This window comes from Ornithodoros turicata, unplaced genomic scaffold, assembly GCF_037126465.1.
Source record: "Ornithodoros turicata isolate Travis unplaced genomic scaffold, ASM3712646v1 ctg00000887.1, whole genome shotgun sequence".
Taxonomy (NCBI): Eukaryota; Metazoa; Arthropoda; class Arachnida; order Ixodida; family Argasidae; genus Ornithodoros; species Ornithodoros turicata.
Window position 1 is genome coordinate 659,437 of NW_026999411.1, and position 23,293 is coordinate 682,729.

Below are 23,293 nucleotides of genomic sequence, written 5' to 3' on the forward strand. Positions count from 1 at the left end.
TGTGTTCTGTCGCGCATCAGATTCACATGATATGTCCTTGGATCTTGCACAATAAATAATAACTATAATAATAAATAATAATTTGGATCCTATGGGTGTCCTATGGGGATCCGGGTGTCATGTTGTAGCAGTCGTTGAGACACCTTTGATGAAATAAAAATTCAAAAGTACATAAGAAAGATATGAAGATGAACCTGATGTCTCTGGAGGGGGACATATATTTTGGTCTTCTTTGGCATTACACACATTCAATAGACTTTTTATTTGCATCCTGACAAACAAAACAGTAAATAAAACGAGTCAAACAAGGTAATTCATTCACAGCCTTATTTCAGGAAATATGCATCAGTATTCTACAGCGTATTTGGACTATTTGGTATTGTCGAAAAGTCATCTACTTTACAACCAAAATATTGAAACATCTTAGAAGCAGAGACACAGAAGAGAGTTGCATCAAGGACAAAGTGTACCTTCACAATACGTTGCAGAGCCCCTGTACATCGTTATGCCCCATCCATCAGAAGTTTGGATGATCGGTGATAAACAAGCATCACAATGAGTCCTGTAGAATACAATGCAATTACTGCTCTGGAGAAGGGCCCTTTCAAAACCTTGCATATTCTGAATTTCTCAATTTTCAGAACGGTTCTACTTTTATAAAGCTTACTCACCGAACAATTAAAAGCTAGTTGGCCCCCTTTCTTTCATTCTGCATGATAAGACAACATGAGAAAGCTATAATTTTGTTTCACAAGGTCAAAATTACTGGGAATTCTGCTCACCACATAGCAACTTCATGTGTTTGCTAGTTCTAGTCAAGTATTGTGTTAATGGTTACACTGACTAAAACTTATTTTCCCTTCTTCTAAAACTTCTTCCCCTTTCCAGCCGACGCCACTCCTCCTCTTCCTCCTCTGCATTCGTCTGAGTGTCTCAGTTTCATTTCGTTCTTCGCAGGCCTCTAACAGCGGCAGCAAAACGCCGGAGGTTGGCAACCGAGGAAAATAAAGTTGAGAACGTTTTTGGAATGACGAGGGTCGGGCATGTCTGCTTACAGGGCGAAGAATAGAACATTATGGCGACGATGGAACATTTCTAGAACGTCCGTGCGAAAGTTACAAGCACCGAAGGATTACCGTCAGTATGAACCTCGGTGGACTGTTACCTCCGGCACCCTTTCTGCCATTTTCTGGTGTTCCGAGTATTCCATGGGAACAATGGAAGAAGCTGTTCTTGACATTCTTGGACGCTGTGGCAGAAGATTCATACTCTGTGGCAAGAAAGAAGGCGGTACTCCTACACTGCTTGGGTGCCGAGGGACAGAGAATATTTCATGGGCTAGAGTCATCTTCATCGCAAAATCAAACGGTCGCCTGTGTTTCTCAGACATCAACGATTCTCGATCAGGCGCTGAGTCTGTTGGATACGCGATTCGGCACATCAGTGAATGTGTCTACTCCGTCATCGATTCCTGGGGAGAATGCAGCAAGAAGGAGAGTATACGCAAGCTTTCGTGGGGAACTTCGCTATTTAGCCGCTCTCTGCAACTTCGGAGAATTTGAAGATGAAGCTGTCAAGCATCAGCTTCTGGGAGGCACAAGAACTCCCAGCTGCGAGAACGCCTGCTGAGTGAAGGCCAGACAATGACTTTTGACAGTTCTGTAACCTTGGCGGCAGCTATGGAAGCAAGCACCAAAGCCGCGAAGGAATTTCTACAACCGCCGGAATTACCACCACCGGAACCCTTAGAGGTGCAGCGAATTTCTCGGAAGACAGAACACAAGCCTGCAAGTGAGCATGGCTCATACGCCGGTTCTTCGCCAGCGGACAAGAAGAACTCACCTACTGTTTTCGTCAGGTCACTTAGCAAATGACAAGTCATGGAGGCCCCGGAATCAGAAGTGCCAGAAATGTGGAAAGACTGGTCATTTCAAGAAAGTAAGTCGTAGCGGCAGTAGAGGCGTTCACGTTGTTGAGAATGAGGCACATGTGCTTACTGTTCGGCAAGTACACTTTACTGACCAACGGAAAGAGCCGATCTTCGCTGAAGTCATAATTGAAAGGGAGCAGGTGCACGCGCTACTTGATACCGGCTCGGCAACATCATTGATGGCGCAGGCATTCTACGATGAGCGATTCAAGGACTAGTTCGCACTGACAAAACCGACGATTTCTCTTGTGGACTACAGCAACAAAAGGATCCAAGTCATTGTATGTTTCCTTACCCACGTCCGATTCCAAGCAAAGATGGATTCGATCCAGTTCTACATTGTGCTAAAAGGGACGACCTTACTAGGACGGGATGCAGTCCGCAAGTTGGATATTTCAATCGTTGGGAAGTCTTTGCGCTGTGCTACTGCATCGAAGGATGCAGACATACTTTCTATTGACCTGAGAAGCGAGTTTGGTCACTTGTTCAGTGGAGACCTTGGTCTGGCAAAGAACGTAGGGCACAAAGTGTACCTGAAACTCAAAATGACGCCGGTTACAGCAAAGTTAGGGCGACTGCCGTTGACTGTACGAGACAAGAAGAAGAACGAGTTTCTGAAGAACTTCGAAATTTGGAAACGGAGGGAGTCATTGAACGTGTCGATGCTTCGATGTGGATTTCACCTATAGTTGTCGTCCAAAACCCAAATGGAACTATTCGGTTATGCGTAGACCTGCGGGCCCCGAATCAGGCTATTGTAGTCGATGCCGATCAACTTCCTTGCGTCGAGGAGTTGCTGAATTATCTTGCAGGAGCTCGTTACTTTTCAAAGTTGGATCTCAATACATCAGTTTACCATGAAGTGCAGTTGAGCCCTGAAAGTTGAAGCCTCACAACCTTCATTACGCACGAAGGACTCTTCCGGTTCAATCGAGTGTGTTTCGGGTTGGCTTCTGCACGATTAGTATTCCAGAAGCTGATGGCCAACCTCCTCACTGGATGCAAAGGGGTCCTTGTGTATCTTCACGACATCGTTGTCGACAACTTACGAGTAGTAGTAAAGAGAGTTTCTGATGAGGGACTAACGTTGAATTAGGAAGTGCTGCTTCGACGCGCAGGAGATTACTTTCCTTGGACATCGGATTATAGCCGAAGGAAACGCGCCACTGCAGTCGAAGATTGACTTTATTCTCAACCCCCCGTTCCGCAAGATGCGAAGACTGTGCGATCCTTTTTGGGTCTAGCCGCGTACTATTCTCGATTCGTACCACGGTTTGCGCGTGTGGTTGAGCCTCTTCGCAAGCTACATCGACGAGGGCATGCATTCGACTGGAATGACGAAGCAGAGAATGCATTTCAACAACTTAAGCACCAGCTCGGAACTGCCGGTTCCTTGCAACCGTTCGACCTTAAACTAGACGCCATCGTTACCACAGATGCGTCAGAGAAAGGCCTCGGCGCCGTCTTGCAACAGCCGAGTCCTCATGGAATAAGGACTGTCGGCTTCGTCTCTAGGTCGCTCTCACGAGCAGAGGAGAAGTACTCCGCTGGGGAACGGGAAGCGCTAGCATGTGTCTGGAGCTGCGAGAGATGGTACATATACCTCTGGGGAAGGCATTTTACCTTGACGACAGATCATCAAGCCTTGGTGCCACTACTATCGCACCACGGTTCCGCTAGACGGCCTGTACAGATTTTCCGATGGGCTTCTCGTCTGCTGGCGTACAATCTCACCTAGAATACAAAAGGGGCTCCGAGAACGTCGTAGCGGATGCACTCTCACGATTACCTTTGCCATCGGCAGAACACATGGAATTCCAGTGATTCCAGATGCTGTATTGCTCCCAGATGCGAATGCGAAGGAGACTGCTATGACGAAGTTCTTCACCGTCAGATCATGTTGAAAAATAAATAGTTTTGAATTGTTTACGAGCCTTATTACTGTAGGAAAGTAATAATGACTGGACTCCCGTAGTTCACAACGCTCAACTGGCCTGAACAAGATTTAATTAGCAATTAGAGCTAATTGGGACCGTACATTAAGCAGTACCCTCCAGGGTGTCATTACACTAATTGGGGTGCATCTAGCTCGTGTCCAGACTAGCTGAGCGTTGTGGACTACGAGTATCCATCAAAAACAGGAAAAATAGATAGATATAGAGTGGAGAGAAAAAATTTATTCGAAAATCAACGATGCCATTGCGAAGAAACCGCTCTGGAACGTCCGAGTGACCAGCGCCCGCCATGTTGGTAGTTTGCACCCGGCAGTTGCAGAGATCAACGACAGGTGGCCGCTGAGTTTCAAGGCATCACAACAGATGGCGTCACCATCATAGCTCTGTGCGAGAAAGACAGAGAACAACAAGATACTAGCGGAAGGTAAAAAATGGCAACACTTCTCAACAAGTCTAGGCATGCGAGAGAAAAGGTCTAACCGCTACTGCTAAACAACACGGAGAAAACGCTTCATATCGGGGAAAAGGCGACCGCTTCGGCCTAACCACAGCGTCACAACACTACGCAGCTAACGCAAGGCGGGAACCGCTAAACGTGCGTCAACACGGAGAAAAGGCTGGGTCACTGCTGAACAAGTCTAAACATGCGCGTACGGTGCACGGCAAACATGCGAGAAAAGGCTTAACACAAGCGCGGTCAAACAACGCGCAAACATCTCATTGGTCACCGCTAAACAAGTCTGAACATGCGCGTACAGGGAATATCCGCTATGACAAACATGCGAGAAAAGGAGCACGGCAAAACAACGCGCAAACATCAGCAAATTACACTTATCGGCAAATCACATGAGCATATCGTGGCTGCTATCTGCTGGAATGTAGGCTCACCGGCGACAGCTGTGTCAGTGAAAGCTTTCGTCGTCGGACAGGCTATGCCGCGTCCCTCAATGCTTGACATGATACGACCACATAAAACGGTAAAAGAAGGAATACCTACCGCCTGAGACAGCCTTCCATCCCGTGCACAAGGAGCCCACAGCTACCAAATCACATCAACGCATGAACGATGACAGAGCGCGAGTCGTAAACAGCGAGCCGACTCATAAAGCCACAGCGGCCACAGCACACCAATGCCACAGCGAGCACAACAACGAAGAGACGACACATACACACGAGCACAGGAGCCTACCGCATCCAAAAACATTTCTCAACAAACAACTCAAAGAATGCCACCGCTACAGCCCCATTCACTAGTTCTCCGATCTCGTTGCGCTCTGTCCAACGTGATCCAACTCGGACACAGCCATTCAGCTAATCAGTTCTCTCACTCTCGAACCACACGAACACTGATCATGAAGCGGAGAGCATCACACCCACAGGGATTGAAAACATGGCGGTTCCCGTGATCGGCGGCCAAACAGGCAAGCGGTTGTTGCTCGTGTGGATCATCTCAGGACCTCTTTCAGCCTTGATTGTTGGTTTTATTTAGTATACTTCCGATTAAACACGTTGTACATGCGCTATTTATGCAGCCTGCGTTGTGAAACGTGAGATGACGTGTGGGGCGGCAATGCTTGTCCTTCTGACAAATCGTTTCACTGCAATACCTGATATTCCCAGGAAGCACACATAGGTTTGTTCTCTTCCGTACGAAACGTGCACGAACGACATGGCTCGAAATCCACGACAATTCTCTGCAGACGTCACGATGCTTTGGCATTCGTGTGCTTGTACGACCTCGCTCTGTCGAGGGCATCATCTGCGAGGTGCGTCGAAAACAGTGGAATACTGTCGCGGCAACCCAGCATCACCGTCGATTACATGTATCCAATCGATCGCAGCAAGTGACCTCAAAACACCAAGGCAGGTGTTGTCGACCGACAGTCAAGGCACACGATCCGATGCTAACCTGATGTTTCTAGCCAGACATCGGACGACGAAATGCACTTCACTGAAACGTACAGAGATCACTCATCCCAAAGAGCAGCATTACACCATCACCACATCACCAGGCGAGCAAACACAGACCAGAACAAAACCACGCCGCTGCAGACGGTGGGGATGTCCCGGTAAAAAGAAAAGGCATCGCTGGTTGGACGAGCAGGCGACGGTTCGAACGACAGTTCTCTGTGGTACCCGGAAACGGCGATGAGTCGGACTATCCGACAATCTCGACTCTCGAACTTGGAAAGTGCAAACGAATCCTGTGAACTGTACGCCTGTATGCGCTGTCCTCCCACGGGCCGCGTGCACGGCGCCAGAGTGGCGAGTGGAGAGATCAAGAAGCGTCTCCTGGCTCTCGCCGGCGTTCAAAGAGTTAAAGGTCCGACCTGTGACTTGACTGTTGTCTTTCATCCCCATGTCACTTTGATGCTGTGTTGACTTCGTTGTAAGACATTTCACGTCTTCCTGGATCAAGCATCCCTCTCACTGCTGCCTGGAATCCGTTAACCAAAACGGATTGTCCGCGCTCCCTCACTTTTGCAACATGGCACAGGCACACCAAGGACGTGGTCCGTCACGAAAGCGAAGTGCAATTTGTACCCTCTTTTCCGTTCCGAAGGTGAAACTGCAAAGTGCAGCTTTTGTTGAAATGCTCTTTCCTACCGTGGTGGAGCAACGGCAAAGTTGTGGCGGCATGTCCGAGTCAACCACCCTGGCGCATCTCTCCTGCGCTCGAACCCGGTCCTCGGGGCATCGCAACAACAATGTAACGATGAGGTTGTTGACGACCCAGTGGAACCCTCACACCCTTCTCCGGATGAATCCGGTGCCCGACCTTCGGTTCCTTCGGGACTGTCATCTTTATCTTTGTCGGCACTGTCCACTACAGAACAGTCCGCTCCTCCACGTCCCCTATACCTCCTGCCCGAGGACACCGACGGGAAACCCAGCATAGTTCTAGTTAGCATAGCTATAGTTCGCTTTTTTAAGCACAGCTCGCATGGATTAGCAAGGCTACAAGCAATGCAGCAACAAATGGGAATGACGTTGCTTAAGTTGAAACAAGATGTTCCCACCCGTTGGAATTCGACGTACGAGGTTTTCAAGGATAGTGCGTTTGCAGTGCCATCCACTCTGGCCATCTTAGACGCGGGTGTTGAACAGCTGTCTCAAACGGAATGGACACTCATAGAGAAAATATGCGACATCCTGAAGCCATTCTTGACGGTGACTACCGAGATTAGCAGTGAAAAAAACTATGACGGTGTCTAAAATAATACTGCTTGCCAGAGCACTCATTACCCACCTGGATAACGCCAAGAAAGACCCCAGCCTGCCGGAAGACTGCAAAAAAAAAAAAAGTGCTGAAAGTGCTTTCGGAGCAACTGGCAAAGCGATTTGGAGATGTAGAGGTAACAAAGCGTCTAGCAGAAGCAACCGCTATGGATCCCCGCTTTAAGAGACGCGGATTCCAGCGAGAGACCGCATTCGAGATTGCCTACCGCTCGCTGTCGGCGCAGGCAACAGCAGTGGAAGTCCCCCAGGACTACAGCGATGCACCTGCGGACCAGTCCCGGGCGCAAGATCCAGAAGATCCGCTATGGTACGAATTCGACACATCCATGTCACTCGTACTGACCTGCGCGAACCCTACAGCGGCTGGTATACTCGAGTTCGACAAGTATCTGCAGGAGCCACCACTTGAGAGGAAACAGAATCCCCTCACTTGGTGGAGGGTAAGGCAGCACGTCTGCCCACGCCTTTTTAAGATGACGAAAAGCAAATTGTGCGTTGTGGCAACGTCTGTGCCATGTGAGAGTATCTTTTCTAAGGCCGGACAAATTGTTACAGAAAGACGGAACCGGATAGCACACAGCAAGGTGTCCAAAGTGCTGTTTCTTAATGTAAACATGCAGTAGGATCATACGCGTATCACCTTTATGTGCGGAAGTGGTTTTACCTATTTTGCCGAAGAACACTCGTGCAACAATGTAAAAAGCTTGTGCTTTGTGTTTGAACGCGACGTAGACTGGTCGTTTTTATGTTTTCGAAGTTCTAGGCACGTTTCTTTTCCATTCCGGTATCAAATAAAAACTTTATTTTCCGAATAACGCGTCCTGGAGTAGCCAGTCCCGAGTGGCTCGAGACTAACATCTCCATTTATTTCCTTTTACAAATCAATCAACACGCAGAGCAGAGTGATGCATATTGCGCTGATCAACACGACAAGACACGGGCAAACCGCAGCTGTACACGCTGACGAGCATTAGACAGCACACCCTCTGGAGTGAACGAAGTCCCGTCCACCTGTATTCAACAAGGAGAGGACGGGATGAACAAGCACAGGAAGCTGCGCCACACACACACACACACTAAAAAAAGAAACACACACAGTGGTCCTGTATTGGAAGTCATCCAAAAACCCATTAGTGTGAGCCTTTGAGGTCAACTAGCCACGGCGGCACGACAAGGTGCCCTCCGTCAAACGGCGATATGACAGCAGCAGAGCGAGAGCCACGACTGCAAACAACAAACGGCGTTGTCGAGCCTCTCTGAACCGAACAGCGCAGCAACTACACACTACTACACCGCCCACTGCAGCTTCGATACCCCTTTCTCACTCCTGGCCTCCAGCTCGTTCTCCCTCCCGGCGATTCAGCATTCAGCTGCTCAGTTCGTCAGTTCACCGACTCTCGATTCCTTCGAACTCTCTCGGTACGAACGAAACACCCGCGCCCCCGCGCCTCCATGGGTCTCTTCCTCACCTTACGGACCTCTTTACGAACTTGTTCCACTGACTCCTGATTCCCTCAACAGTACGACAGTACGCCCCCTCCCCGGCGCCTCCGCGCCTCCGCGCCTCCGCCACCACGTCCAGCATTCGAGTAGGCAACAACGTCCACAGATGGCGCGACGACCATGAAGCAGCCGCTGTTTTTATGCATGCTTGTTATGGCGATTGTGGATGTGGTCCACGGAGGAGAAGTAAGGAGAACGATCTCTGCCGCGCCGCCGTTGAGAAAGCGTGGTCCCAATTCCTCGAGTCTTTTGTGACCGCGCCGCAGCGCTCGCGTTCCGTCAGGTACTTGCTCCTCTGAATTGACGCTTCCTTAATGCGCTATTTCAGATGTACTGGTGTGCCCAGTGCACGAGAAAAAAATATTTTGATTAACAAACATGACTGTCGTATATCAAGGAACGACTTTCGTGAAAGTTTTTCGCCCACAATTCGTGATGGTGCAAATCGAGATGCTTTTCTTTTCTTTCATTATGTGGAGAAGCCGCCGTGCAGGAGACTCCGTGTTTGACAACATGGTAGCTTGGCGTGGCGGTTCGGCTTGGATGTTTTGGTCAGTGGTCGCAGGAGTACGGTTTTTGTGTGACATAAACATGGCACAAGGCACCAGGGGCACAATGGTGTTGTTTCACATCGTCGAGGATGAAAGTTATTACTGCGAAGTGCACATCGATGGATGCAGTGCGTGCTTCCCACAAACAATTCGCAGTCATTGAGGTGACTAATCCACGTTTGTATTGCCGCTGTTACATGAGAGCTCGGTCGCCCTCGTTTCTGCAGATTATCAGCCATTTTGTGCGCGACAAGCATGGGGAAGACGAGCGAGGACAATTCCTTTTGTCGGGATTGTGATAGATGTGCACTAGGATAGAGTTATATTTCACGTGCAACCATACCGGAATTAAATAATACCAAAGAGCCACAAGACGTTTTGTTTTACAGGTTCGTACAACATGATTGAATTACGTCTGTATATGCAGATATGTGTAAATGTCGTGTATTCATAGCATCTCTGTGGGATGAAGAATGCAACGAAAGAACACAAGGGAACGTTCTTTGAAAATGAAAATTAGTTATCATTGGAAGGTATATACAGAACAAGGAAGACGCATCACATATGTACTATGCATATACAGTTACAGCAAGATTAAATTAGTTATCATTGGAAGGTATATACATAACAAGGAAGACGTATCACATGTGCATTATGCATATGCAGCTACAGCAAGATTAAATTAGCTATCATTGGAAGGTATATACATAACAAGGAAGACGTATCACATGTGCACTATGCATTGTGGGAAACCTTCCGGTTAACCCACCACCGGGACCACGCCCGTTCATCCGACTCGCGCAAGGAACGCAGACACAAGTTCGAACAATTAACAAAGGGTTTATTTCATACCTTCAGACGGCACAAGCCAAGGCTTTCCCCCAAGAAGAGCGAGCCACCCTCTCAGGTTCGCCAACACAGCTTAAATAATAAGTTCCTTGGGTATCCGCCCCCTAATCTATGCGCAAGCGACACGCGCCATCTGTCTATCGCGACACCTGTCGACGACAGCACAAAACAAATCCCACACTTCCCCTCTCCCAAAACTGTACAATACGGGCAAAGATTTACAGGTCTTCATTGTGGTCCCTCGATGAGGATATCGTCCTCGGCTGGGTTGGGGGCCGCCAGCTCTCTCTCAGTTTCCCGGAGTATCTCTGGGCGATGCCGACGTAAGGTGGCCAGGGCGGCGACGACATCCACGGCCTCCGGTCGTGCTTGTTCGATACGGGATCGACGGAGCTCGCCTCGACGATGGGTGGCTCTGTGCAGTTCCGGAACTTGGCAGACCGGACACAGGAGTCGTTGTTCGTCTGCAGAGAGGGGTTGAAGAGGGTCGGCGGGGTGTCTCTCTCGCAGGGTCAAACCGCGGAACGGCAACGGAGTGGTAGTGGGGTCGGCATTCCGGAGGGGGCGGGGCTGGGATGACCACTTATGAGAAGCCCACGATAAGGGGTAGCCAAGGTGGACCACGGTCCACGTCGCCACGGGCTTCTTTCTCGGACCTGGGGACCGAGATCGTGCTTGATCAAATGTAGGGCGGGGCAGAGATCCTCGACGGGAAGTGCGACGCAAACATGGGAGCGCTGTCTCTGTCTTTGCATGCTGGAATTAAAACAATAAGAAGGTAAAGCAGTAAGAGGGTAACTCCACACTGCGAGCGCCTGGAAAGGTACTCCCCACATTACAAGTGGAAGACCGCCAAAAACACTACAACGCGAGCACCAGGTTCTGGAGACCGAAATAGTGACTGCTACGTGCGCTGCGTGCGGAGACGCATACTGTGGCAACTGGAAGCAGGTCCGGTCGGATCCTGGCATAGTTGAGGCTGTGAGGGCCCTTCTGGGTCCCTAACTGCTGCGATCGCCCTCTGGGGGAATACAAAGGGATCAAATACTCTGGGAACGACAACACATTAGAAATACGGTTTTGCTCGTCCACGCCAGCTGAAAGCCAGTTCTCAGAGACTGTTTCCGCTGGCCAGTGTAATGCGGTTCTAACGCCAGTTTGGCAAAGCGGGGCTTTAGTTGAGATATGCTAAGAAAGCAACCTGATGATGAAATCATCCGTGATTTTCATGTCAGTCTGATAGGCCGTCTGGGTGCTTGGAGGAACAACACCTCAAAAGCATGGTTTGCTCATCCCAACCAGCTAAAAGCCGGCACTTAATAGAGTAGAAGCAAAATTTACTAGGAAGATATCGTCAAAGTACGATCTTCCCACGCTATCGGAACTATCAAAGCGATATGCTCGGAGATACAAGCGTAAGGGGTGTGGCACTCGCGGGGATAGCTCGTGCAACACACCAGATATCACTGCAACCTACAGGATGCGCGTGATTATGGCATGAATGTTATTTCCCATGTTGGGCTGATAGGCCGTCTGGTTACGAAGTCTGATAATGTCTTACAGTGCGCTCACCAAACAGACGAAATACCTGCACGTGTTCCTCATACATGCCGAGTGCCTTTGCACAGGTTTTCTGAGTTGAAGTTTGAGCACAACCAGCCGCAGAGCGTAACCGACCACGTGTGACCGCTGTTCCAAAGATGTTCTCAAAATGTCACGAAGCGAAATGCTACAGGTGCCAACCGTCGAAGACCAGTGGTATCATCGGTGAAACGGCTCCGGCCGCGCAAAATGCAATGTTGCAGAGCCTGAGACGACGCGTCAATTGTGGTTGACGAAAGCAACGATAGTGCAACGCAGCTTAACCTGAAACTGGCTACATACGACTTAGAGGAATCACAATACAGACTGTGGCAATGCTATTCCGAATGCACGAACTTAATGCGCGTCCCCACCCCCGCGTCACTCTGCGGGTGATCTCCCGAGTTTTGACTTTGTCATATTGGCAGGTATGATCATAACGCAATTTTTTTTCTTGAAAAAATGTCAGAATGCCGTGTCGACCTTTATAGAGTTTCTGCCATGCGTAGCACTGTTACTCCTTGCAAAAGAAAACAGTTGTATCACTGTTCATTGAGAATGAGGTGGATTTGCAGTTCACTATTGTTTGTTTACAGAGAGCAAGCTGGATATTTGTTTTGTATATGTACCTTATCTGTGGCTCCAGGTTTAACTCTGTGCTTTGTTCTCTGTGATAGGTTGCCCTTGAAGGCGATATAAAGGTCAACAAGGAAAGGCTCGAGTGGGCACTGGGAGCTGCCAAGGATTCGCTCTTCTGCCGGGAGGGTGCGAGGCTCCTGTGGACTGAGGAGGAACTTTCCGAACGCAGTGTGACGGGGGAGGCGTGTCGCCGATAAGCGAAGAGTGGGGCAGTTGCCAAGAAACGTCTCACACCTAAGAAGATGGATGCGCTACGAAGTAAGTTCCACAGAGGCAGCCTCTGTTATGTTCTTTTACACTATGCTGTACATCATGTCATTTTGATACAAAGCGTTAACTACTTCGTGCCTCAAGAGCGAAGGCAGTTGCTCCACAAGGAAGAGATGTGACTGCCTCTGCTTTTGTCATGTTGGTCAACAGGGCCGTACTACTCCTCATGTCCTATCAAATAGAGCTTCAACATCTTGTACGTTTTATTTACTATCTAACTGACACAGTTATGAATGAATAGCCCACCAACGATTGAGTGAGAAAACTAGAAATATGAGACGCAACTGCACAAGCAGTTGTTATTCTTATATTATGTATTATTACTGATTTGATTTCGGGTTTTCTTGCCCATTTGCTACTAGAAGGCTATAAACGTATTATTACTATTATGACTGCATTTGAAGATTATTGTTAAGTTATGTTATTATGTATGACAGAGTTGTTATTGTCTGTTCTTTCTCCTATTACAGTAAAACCCCAAATTATTATCTATACAGTTACAGAAGATCTGGGCTTGTCACCTTGATTCCTCTACTTTATCTTGTGTACAGGATATAAGAATTGATAGATTATATCATTTATTTCAGATGCGTTCTGGGAGTATTTAAAGCGAACAGGATCCCACGAAAAGGAGGAGCGCTACAAGCAGATGACATTCTATGTCAGAAGCCTTTTGTCCCACATAAACAGGAAAAAATAAAAGCAAGTAAAATAATGTTTTTGCTATGTCTGCTCATTTTGACAAGCACAGATGTGTCAAAACTGTGAATGTGTTTGACACGCATACCCGATAGCTAGTGTGCTGTGGTTCCGTGGTTACAGGTGTCCCATATTCCACACCTAAACCAATATGGCTGGTATTCCGATATGGCATGTATGCCGATACAGCAGTTATGCAGATATGGCAGATATGTATGTACCTCATACCGGGACCAAGAATACGATATGACGTTATAAAGGAAAAAATGATATCGGAATTTCCAATAGAGAAGGATACGTGATGCCGAGAAGCTCAGGAAAAGAGCGAAATGTGCTAGTTGGACAGCAATTATTTCAAAAGATGATGTTTGTTCCAGCTTCTTCGAGCTACTCAAGCTAGTCAAGTGTCTCTAATAAAGTTGTTGTTGTTTCGAGCTACCCAAAGCCTAGCTGTACATATTGATATGTGCTTTAAATAGATATATGTTATATCAGTTTGTTAGAAACCAGCCTGTCTTTAGGAAACACGAGACCACTCACATGATCTCGTGGTCCCATCAAGCCATCAGGCCTGATGATCTGATCGGTCGCAAATTACAGGCTCTGATGAACCGCCAGAAACTCGCCTCGTGGTCTGTTTTTTCATTCATTTTTTTAAATAGGGTATAGTGCTCCCCGTTTTGCGCCGCCTCCCACAAATCTTCCCCATCAGAATGGTTGGTGTGCTCTGGGGGAAATCGATGCTGCTGCTGTTGACTGGGTTTTTCTGACGCAAAAGCGACTGAAGCTACTGTGATTCGATACGAGAAGCGGAAGTGCTTTCGTAGCATCCATGTAAACGTCGCTTGTGATGAAGAACAGATCCTCAAAGACACCAAAGGCCACAAAAGACAAGAACCACAACAAACAAGTTGTGGACGCAGAGGTTCATTGGAACACTCGTCCACGAAATATGCCATTTCGCTCGTCACCTTGTCTACAGAAATAGCGGGATAGATCACAGCCACATTGTGTGAAATATTTTTCTGAATTATTTAGAACCCAGTAAAAAAGTAAAAAATAATAGGAGTATTGCTTTCGGCCTTATGTCGAAGAAGAGCTAATTGTACGTGTCCCACGCAAACACGCCCTACGTGTCGTATACGCAACTGTTTGAGTATGCGTATATATTCATTCTTTCCACGCAGCACCACGGCTTCTCTTAAGAAGAACAAAACTTGAACAAACAGGACTGTCCCTTTATATGTCATGGTGTTACGGACTCAAACCCACACTCCTGGCGTGCACGCCCGACACCATCAGCATGCACAACTGCTACAACTAGTGAACGAAGCGCCTGCCCGTCTGCTGAAAGGAATTAGAAGAGACTACTAGCAGACCGTAGCTAGGGGGGGTGGGGCGGGGCACCTGCACCGAGCGCGCTCACCACAGGGGGCACGGAATGGCAGGCCCTGGCATGTTGTTTGTACAGTATGCAGCGGGAATGACGGGAATGTGAATTCACTACCTAGGCACTGCGAACGAGCATTTTTATTTTTTATTTTTTGTATAGAGATTCTGACGGCAGTGAAGAGAGCGCGGGAGGGGGGGGGGGCGCTTGACGTTTCCCCTGCCCAGGGCGCAAACTCGCCTCACGACGGTTCTGGTAATAGCTATAGGATACTTCTCCGCGTAGACAAGATGAGCAGCATGTCTGCTGGGATAGCCCGATCGGTGCGCAATCCACAATCAATTATGTAAGGCGTCCCATGGTTCGCTAATCACTCTGACAGTAAGCAGCACGGACAGCAAAACTGTCGGGAAGTGACACCGCCTGACAACCAGATGCAGATGTTCCCAGGTTTTCCCATGTCACTGGTACCGATATCACTTAAACGGATACTTCCCAGCACCATAACACCTTGGATAGCCTCCAAGTTGATTTCTGCTGCACATGGTAGTGTACTTCGAATTTTTCAGACCCGTGCACTAGTTTCCGGCCCGAGCAGTAAGGATCTCAAAGCAACGGGATGCACGCAAGTAGGCTTGTCCGCGGAGAAAGACGTGCGCGCGACCTCTGTTTAAGAACTGTGTGACGACAAGAGGATGTTCCTGTGTCCCTGGCATCCAGATGCGGCTTCCTATCGCTAACCCTAAGAACGTCACGAAACGTCCCGCAAGCCGATCCAGCCTCCTGTAATATGCCTAGGAAAATACTGAAAACCCGTAAAATACATCTATTTCGAACGAAAGGGATTCAGGGGGTGCTGTTCATTGTCTATTGATCACACCTAGTAAGCGTTTCTTCTGCTATTTTTTCCCCTTAAGGGGGCGAACTATTCCTTTAAGAATTCTACAGACTGTACAAATGGGTTATCACTCTGGAGCACTAGAGCACTAGAAAAACAAGCTTCAGAGTCCCGCCAGCCTTTGCCACTATTGGCTGACTAATGGCTGAACTCGTACACGTGACGTGAGACGCCGTATCCTTTCCAGTCTCAGAGAAGTGCTTGTGGTTAGTGAATCGGTAGTTGCTTCGGTTTGCTTAAGAAGGTCTCTGAAGTTAACCTATACAGTCAAACTCCTTTAGAGCGAACGCCTTTTTAACGAAAGTACTAGTAGAACGAATTTTTTTCGCGGTCCTGCCAAAGCCCCATAGGACTAATGTATTTTTCAAACATTTAGTACGAATTTCTTTACAACGAAAATACCTTAATAACGAACAAAAGTGCGGCCCCTTCAGCGGAATTTCCAACACATACAACGAAGCTCCTCAGAGGAGTTCGGCGGGTTTTACGAGGATTATACATACATACCAAGTTTTTCTCCCGGTGCGGACCCCCTCCTTTATGATCTACGTTTCCAAGTTTTGTCATGAGAAAGGGGTGACATCATCAGATAATCCGTCACAAAGCCTCCCGGGCAATTACCGGTCACCTTGGAGTGCGAAGCCCGATCGACCTCCTTTCTGACCTGAGTTCAGAGCGTCCAGCTCCTTTATGATCTACGTTTCCAAGCTTTGTCCGGGGAAAGGGGTGACATCATCAGATGATCTGTCACAAAGCCTCCCTGTGCAATTCCTGGTCGCCTTGGAGTTCAAAGCCCGATCGACCTCCTTTCTGACTTGAGTTCACAGCGTCCAGTGCACACCAGGACACCAGCGTTCACGAAGAGTCCGTTGTGGCGGCCAGTTGTGCTATGGCAGACACGTCAGCGAAGGGCGGCGATGCTACCTCCGCAAGAGCATCCTCGAAGGGGAAGCAGTTTACAGTCGAGGAGAACATCGCGGTGCTGAGAGCCGTTGATAGCGGGCAGAAGAAATTGGACGTTGCCAAAGAATTTGGGATTAGTGCTTCTACACTTTCGACTTTTTTGAAGGACCGAGAGAAGATACAGAAGCAGCACGAGAACAACGAAGGATCCTCAGCGCGAAAAAGGATACGTGCGGCTAACTTCGAAGAAGTGGACAAGTGCGTTTACTGATGGCTGTTAGAGGTGAGATCTCAGGACATACCCATATCGGACCCCATGTTGTGCGCGAAAGCAAGGGAGTTTGCAGCCATGTGTGGTGTCCAAGAGAAATTCAAAGGAACGCAGGGGTGGCTCCGAGCCTGTCGTGCACGGAAGCAAAGCGGAAATGTAAACAAACAAGATGGCGGACATCCCCTTTAACGAAGTGACCTTTACTACGAAATTTTTTCGCGGTCCCCTGAGCTTCGTTCTAAAGGAGTTTGACTGTACTTGCGTTTACTCATACATATCCTCAAAAGCGTGTGATGTAAAAGAAAAAAAATCAAATATTCACGAAGTAATACACAATTAGGGATAACGGGACTTTTACAGTTTAAAATGATTTGGAATATCAGCATCGCAATTTAATGTGTTTTTTAGTTATCCAGTGCCACTGAACGTATAACTAACAACGTCATTATGTGCAATACATTATTATTATTACTATTTAATTAATTTGAAACTTTCGGGTAAGGCTCGTTACTGTTAACCGCACCTATACAAATATTTTCAAATATTATTCGTATACACTCAAAAAGCCGTATGCATTTGCTCGTATTTACTGCTCCTGTATGCAATACGTATATATTTATATTGCTCGTTAAATAACGAGTACATATTCGACGCTCACATTCATAAAAACATGTTGAACACATTAATCGCCACGTGTGAGAGCTTTGCATGTGCTTGAAAACATATACTGAGGTAATAAACAGCGCCTTCGCAAATTGTGGAGGTGAATTCACCTGAGAAGCGACTTTACGGGTTTGGACGCCTAGATATAGTTATCTCTTGCACCGATAATACGCAGCCGTCAAGCACACGCCCTGATGACATCTAGGATAAGCCTAAATACGTCCCTAATTGGCTTGGGCAGGAGCACAAGGCCTCAGAGTCACGATGCATGAAGACTCTCGTCGCCTACGATGTACTTAAACTCACACATGTTTCCTAAGCAAACTGTTAAACTAGAGATGAGACGAATCCAGAATTTCTGGAATCCGAATCCGAATCCAAGGAAGGTTCTGCGAATGCACGAATCTTACGAATCTCGAATCTTTCGAATCCTTTCTTCAAAAAGAGTTTAAAAAGCCAAGGAAAAAACTCTTCTACTGAAAAGTGTTTTGAAGCAGAATTCGATATCTTTATTTAATAAAAAAAACAGATTTCGGGAGAAGACATACCCACCCAGTCAGCACAAATTGTTGCAGTGAACCAATATTGATGTTATGTCGCTAATGACCGCTCTCGTTATACTGCAACGATGTTAATGAAACAACATTGAAAAAATGTGGCATTGCAATGCTGATGTGTCATTGCTAAAGACTGCCTTCGTTATTTTGCAACAATATTACAGAAACAACATTGCAAAAAAATGTGATACTGCAGTGTTGACGCAACATTGTCAATGACCGGTTATTTTACAGTGTAGCAACGTTACAAAAGCAACGCCGAAGTAGCACTATAGTCTTGGTGATATATGTGCAAGTGAGCACAGTATGCTTACATACTATACAGTAATCGTCCTGCTACTGGGCAGACTTCAGGGGAACGGTGCCGACATTCGTGTGGAAAGCCTACCGGGAAGCCCTGGGAAAACCGCAGACAGCGCAGTCAGGATTCGAACCCCTGTTACCTCCCACTCTTTACACGGTAGGCTATCATTCTAACCACTATGCCACGCGAGGGCTCAAGGGCTGTGTTCGCACTGACGCTATGGAAGAACACCATATCGAGAGTCAGCGCGCATTCACATATGCGTGAGAATGGATTGTAATTAATTTCTCGGTCAGATTAATTTTCTTTGAGATTATGTTATCGTCGTCTCGATCCTTTTGTTCACAGTCATCTCCCATAGTGTGTCCGCAGTGTTGTCCCAGAATATGTTTCTCACAGTCTCAATTAATCATCTTCCTAATGGTCACGCTAACTGTAATGTTCCCCCACTGCAGCACGTGAACCAATGCCTGAGCAACATAATCCTGATGTTTCTAAAATGCATAATCTCAAACTGCTGCACCAACATTGATTGATTGATTGATTTATAAAAGAAAAAATGGATATGTTAGTCTCGAGCCACTCGGGACTAGAGGCCAACATTGAACTAAAGGCATTGTGGTATCATTCCAGTTGTGCATAAACGTTGCCGCAACATTTGAACACGTAGTCAAAAACAAACTGATAAGTGACTGGTGAACATCACGGGAAGTTCCACAGATATCATTCATTGTTTATTGGTGGGAATTACAGATAGACCAAGATCGTGCAAACATTGTCTTACTGGAGCACCCGGAGCGAATGCCTCGGCAATGTTGCATGCAAAACGTGCAACATCACAGCAATATGTTTGTTTCGATCTTGCTGCAATGTGTCAGACGTTGCCTAGGGGTAACATTTCTATTACACAATGTAACTGCGACGTTTCCTCAATGTACTATGTGCAACATTGTTCTCGCAAGAGAATCACACTGTTAGCTGTACCCATCTTTTGAAATACGGCAAAAACATTGAAATAAAGATATTGCGCAAATTGAATTTACGTTGCTGATTAAGCGTTTTGGAAGCAATGCAATTGCAACATAGCATTGACATTGCTTGCAAACCATTGCATCAATGCAAACGCCACGTTACCTGAGTGTAACATATTCAACATTGCTTCAGTAACACCATCGCAATGTTAGCTTTACGCCATCTTTGAGACATAGCATGAACATTGAAACACGTATATAGCTACAACGACGCATTTCGGCATGAAACATCGCTGCAACACTTCAACGTTGAGGTGACATTGATGCAACACATTTGCAACATCTTGTGCCGTCCGGGCATATACAGTGTGTTTCACCTAAAGTGATAAAAAAATCTAACTGGCGACGTACTCGCCGAAGGATTGTCGAACTTTCGGCAATTACCTTCTGCAAACTTTTGCCACCATTGAGGAAGGCTTTGGACAATTTTTAATTGCGAGAAATTTATTTTTCAATTGAACTTTGAAAATTGCCAATCGAACCTCCCTTTTTTTAACAGAAATATGAAGTCCTCCACGGATAACCACACACCGAACCGAAGCAGTGCACAGTATCGCAACAGAAATAGTAAAAAAAAAGTAAAAATTCGGCTTTAGCCCCGCCTGCTTGATTGTCGCAAAGAAAAGCGTACGGTATTTGCGGGAAGAGGAGGCAGTGTTCCCGCCTCTTGTATTACCTTTCTTTGCACCGCGTTGACATTGATGCTGGTGACAACCGACTTATCACAAAGAAGCCAAGACAAATGAAGGCGGGAACACTTTCTCCTCTAGACGGAGATTTCGCGCGCGCTTCTCTGCGAAAATCAAGCAGGCGGGGCTATAAAGCGTAATTTTTACTATTTTTTTTCCGAATGTTTCTGTTGCGATACTGTGCATAGTTTTTGTTGGGTCTGCGGTTATCCGTGGAGGACATCACATTTCTGGGAAAGAAAAGTGACGTTCGCTTGACAACTTTCAAAGTTCAATTGAAAAAAAATAGATTTGCCGCAATTAAAAAATGTCCAAAGCCTTCCTCAATGATGGCAAAAGTTTTCAGAAAGTAAATGCCGAAAGTCCGACAATCCTCCGGCGAGTAGTACGACGCCAGTTATAATTCTTTATCACCTTAGGAGAAACACCCTGTACTTATTCCTAAATGTAGCTTATTTAAATGTTGTTCACTGACTACAGGAAATACACAACCTCAGGAGTCTGAATTCCCTCCATAAATTCCCGCCGGCCAAGCTGGCTTGGAGGCTCCGATTTTAAAAAGAAACAAACAAACGTGGTTGGTGGATTCGAAAGATTCGATTCGCTGTTTTGGGCGATGGGATTCGGATTCGCGAATCTCGAATCCCTGCCTAGGATTCGAGGATTCGTTTGGCACATCGCTATGTTAAACTATTCACGTTCAAAAAACAAAAACGCGTGTCATCTTCCTCATATTCTGAAGTGACTTTCGGATTGAGTTTCTGCTGTTACGTATCATGAAGGAAGCAAAAGTAAATCAAGTGTGTGTGTGCAAGCGTACGCCGGATCATACTGTACCGCTAGCTAGTTCTCATAATGCTGACTCCAGTTCGTAGTTCGCGCAACGGATTGATGGCGTTTGCGGTCCTTACCATGGTACTCTTCTCAAGACGCTGGGGCCTATGGGGGTTTTCCTACCTGTGTACATATAAGTCGTAAATTACCAGGTGTGTGTACATTAAAAGAAGACATTAACGGAAGACACTAAATGTTTTAATGCCTTCCCGGGACCTTTGACGTACTGTAAACACACAACAACGATACTGCCCAACTTCTTTCGATTCGAGAGTAACTGCCACAGAAGCCATCATCATCGAACTGCGACACTGATTTCGAAGGTGAAGCCTACCTGCTCACGGTATTGTGTGCCTACACAGCACAAGCGTTAAGTAAACAACTATGAGAGAGAACAAATCTTCATCGAACCCAAAAATTAAAGGACCAGCTCCGGACTCAGATGTCTTTGGGAACGTTGGCGCATGAGTTTTGCCACCTTGCCTTTCACATTGCTTACAGAAATAGCGAGACACCACCCACTGCAACTTGTGGAGAAAAAAAAATTATCAAAGTGAAGGCTACCCGTGCACGGTGTTGTGTGCCTACACAGCACAAGCGTAAAGTAAACAACTATGAGAGAGAACAAATCTTCATCGAACCCAAAAATTAAAGGACCAGCTCCGGACTCAGATGTCTTTGGGAACGTTGGCGCATGAGTTTTGCCACCTTGCCTTTCACATTGCTTACAGAAATAGCGAGACACCACCCACTGCAACTTGTGGAGAAAAAAAAATTATCAAAGTGAAGGCTACCCGTGCACGGTGTTGTGTGCCTACACAGCACAAGCGTAAAGTAAACAACTATGAGAGAGAACAAATCTTCATCGAACCCAAAAATTAAAGGACCAGCTCCGGACTCAGATGTCTTTGGGAACGTTGGCGCATGAGTTTTGCCACCTTGCCTTTCACATTGCTTACAGAAATAGCGAGACACCACCCACTGCAACTTGTGGAGAAAAAAAAATTATCAAAGTGAAGGCTACCCGTGCACGGTGTTTTGTGCCTACACAGCACACGCGTAAAGTAAACAACTATGAGAGAGAACAAATCTTCATCGAACCCAAAAATTAAAGGACCAGCTCCGGACACAGATGTCTTTGGGAACGTTGGCGCATGAGTTTTGCCACCTTGCCTTTCACATTGCTTACACAAATAGCGAGACACCACCCACTGCAACTTGTGGAGAAAAAAAAAATTATCAAAGCGAAGGCTACCCGTGCACGGTGTTGTGTGCCTACACAGCACAAGCGTAAAGTAAACAACTATGAGAGAGAACAAATCTTCATCGAACCCAAAAATTAAAGGACCAGCTCCAGACTCAGATGTCTTTGGGAACGTTGGCGCATGAGTTTTGCCACCTTGCCTTTCACATTGCTTACAGAAATAGCGAGACACCACCCACTGCCACTTGTGGAGAAAAAAAAATTATCAAAGTGAAGGCTACCCGTGCACGGCATTGTGTGCCTACACAGCACAAGCGTAAAGTAAACAACTATGAGAGAGAACAAATCTTCATCGAACCCAAAAATTAAAGGACCAGCTCCAGACTCAGATGTCTTTGGGAACGTTGGCGCATGAGTTTTGCCACCTTGCCTTTCACATTGCTTACAGAAATAGCGAGACACCACCCACTGCCACTTGTGGAGAAAAAAAAATTATCAAAGTGAAGGCTACCCGTGCACGGCATTGTGTGCCTACACAGCACAAACGTAAAGTAAACAACTATGAGAGAGAACAAGTCTTCATCGAACCCAAAAATGAAAGGTGTAGCTCAGGACTCAGATGTCTTTGGGGACGTTGGCGCATGAGTTTTGTCACTTTGCCTTTCACATTGCTTACAGAAATAGCGAGACACCACCCACTGCCACTTGTGGAGAAAAAAAAATTATCAAAGTGAAGGCTACCCGTGCACGGCATTGTGTGCCTACACAGCACAAACGTAAAGTAAACAACTATGAGAGAGAACAAGTCTTCATCGAACCCAAAAATGAAAGGTGTAGCTCAGGACTCAGATGTCTTTGGGGACGTTGGCGCATGAGTTTTGTCACTTTGCCTTTCACATTGCTTACAGAAATAGCGAGACACCACCCACTGCCACTTGTGGAGAAAAAAAAATTATCAAAGTGAAGGCTACCCGTGCACGGCATTGTGTGCCTACACAGCACAAACGTAAAGTAAACAACTATGAGAGAGAACAAGTCTTCATCGAACCCAAAAATGAAAGGTGTAGCTCAGGACTCAGATGTCTTTGGGGACGTTGGCGCATGAGTTTTGTCACTTTGCCTTTCACATTGCTTACAGAAATAGCGAGACACCACCCACTGCCACTTGTGGAGAAAAAAAAATTATCAAAGTGAAGGCTACCCGTGCACGGCATTGTGTGCCTACACAGCACAAACGTAAAGTAAACAACTATGAGAGAGAACAAGTCTTCATCGAACCCAAAAATGAAAGGTGTAGCTCAGGACTCAGATGTCTTTGGGGACGTTGGCGCA

At 46.8% G+C, this 23,293-nt stretch overlaps 1 long non-coding RNA gene across 1 annotated transcript; it reads right to left on the minus strand.

Moving 5' to 3' along the window:
* Positions 1-263: 263 nt before the first annotated feature.
* On the minus strand, positions 264-19,552 carry LOC135375535 (uncharacterized). The gene is made up of 3 exons (XR_010417273.1): positions 3,720-19,552; positions 672-3,664; positions 264-562 (listed from the first exon to the last, which is right to left on the minus strand). It is a non-coding gene; the product is annotated as an uncharacterized LOC135375535 (long non-coding RNA).
* Between the last annotated feature and the right edge of the window lie 3,741 nt (positions 19,553-23,293).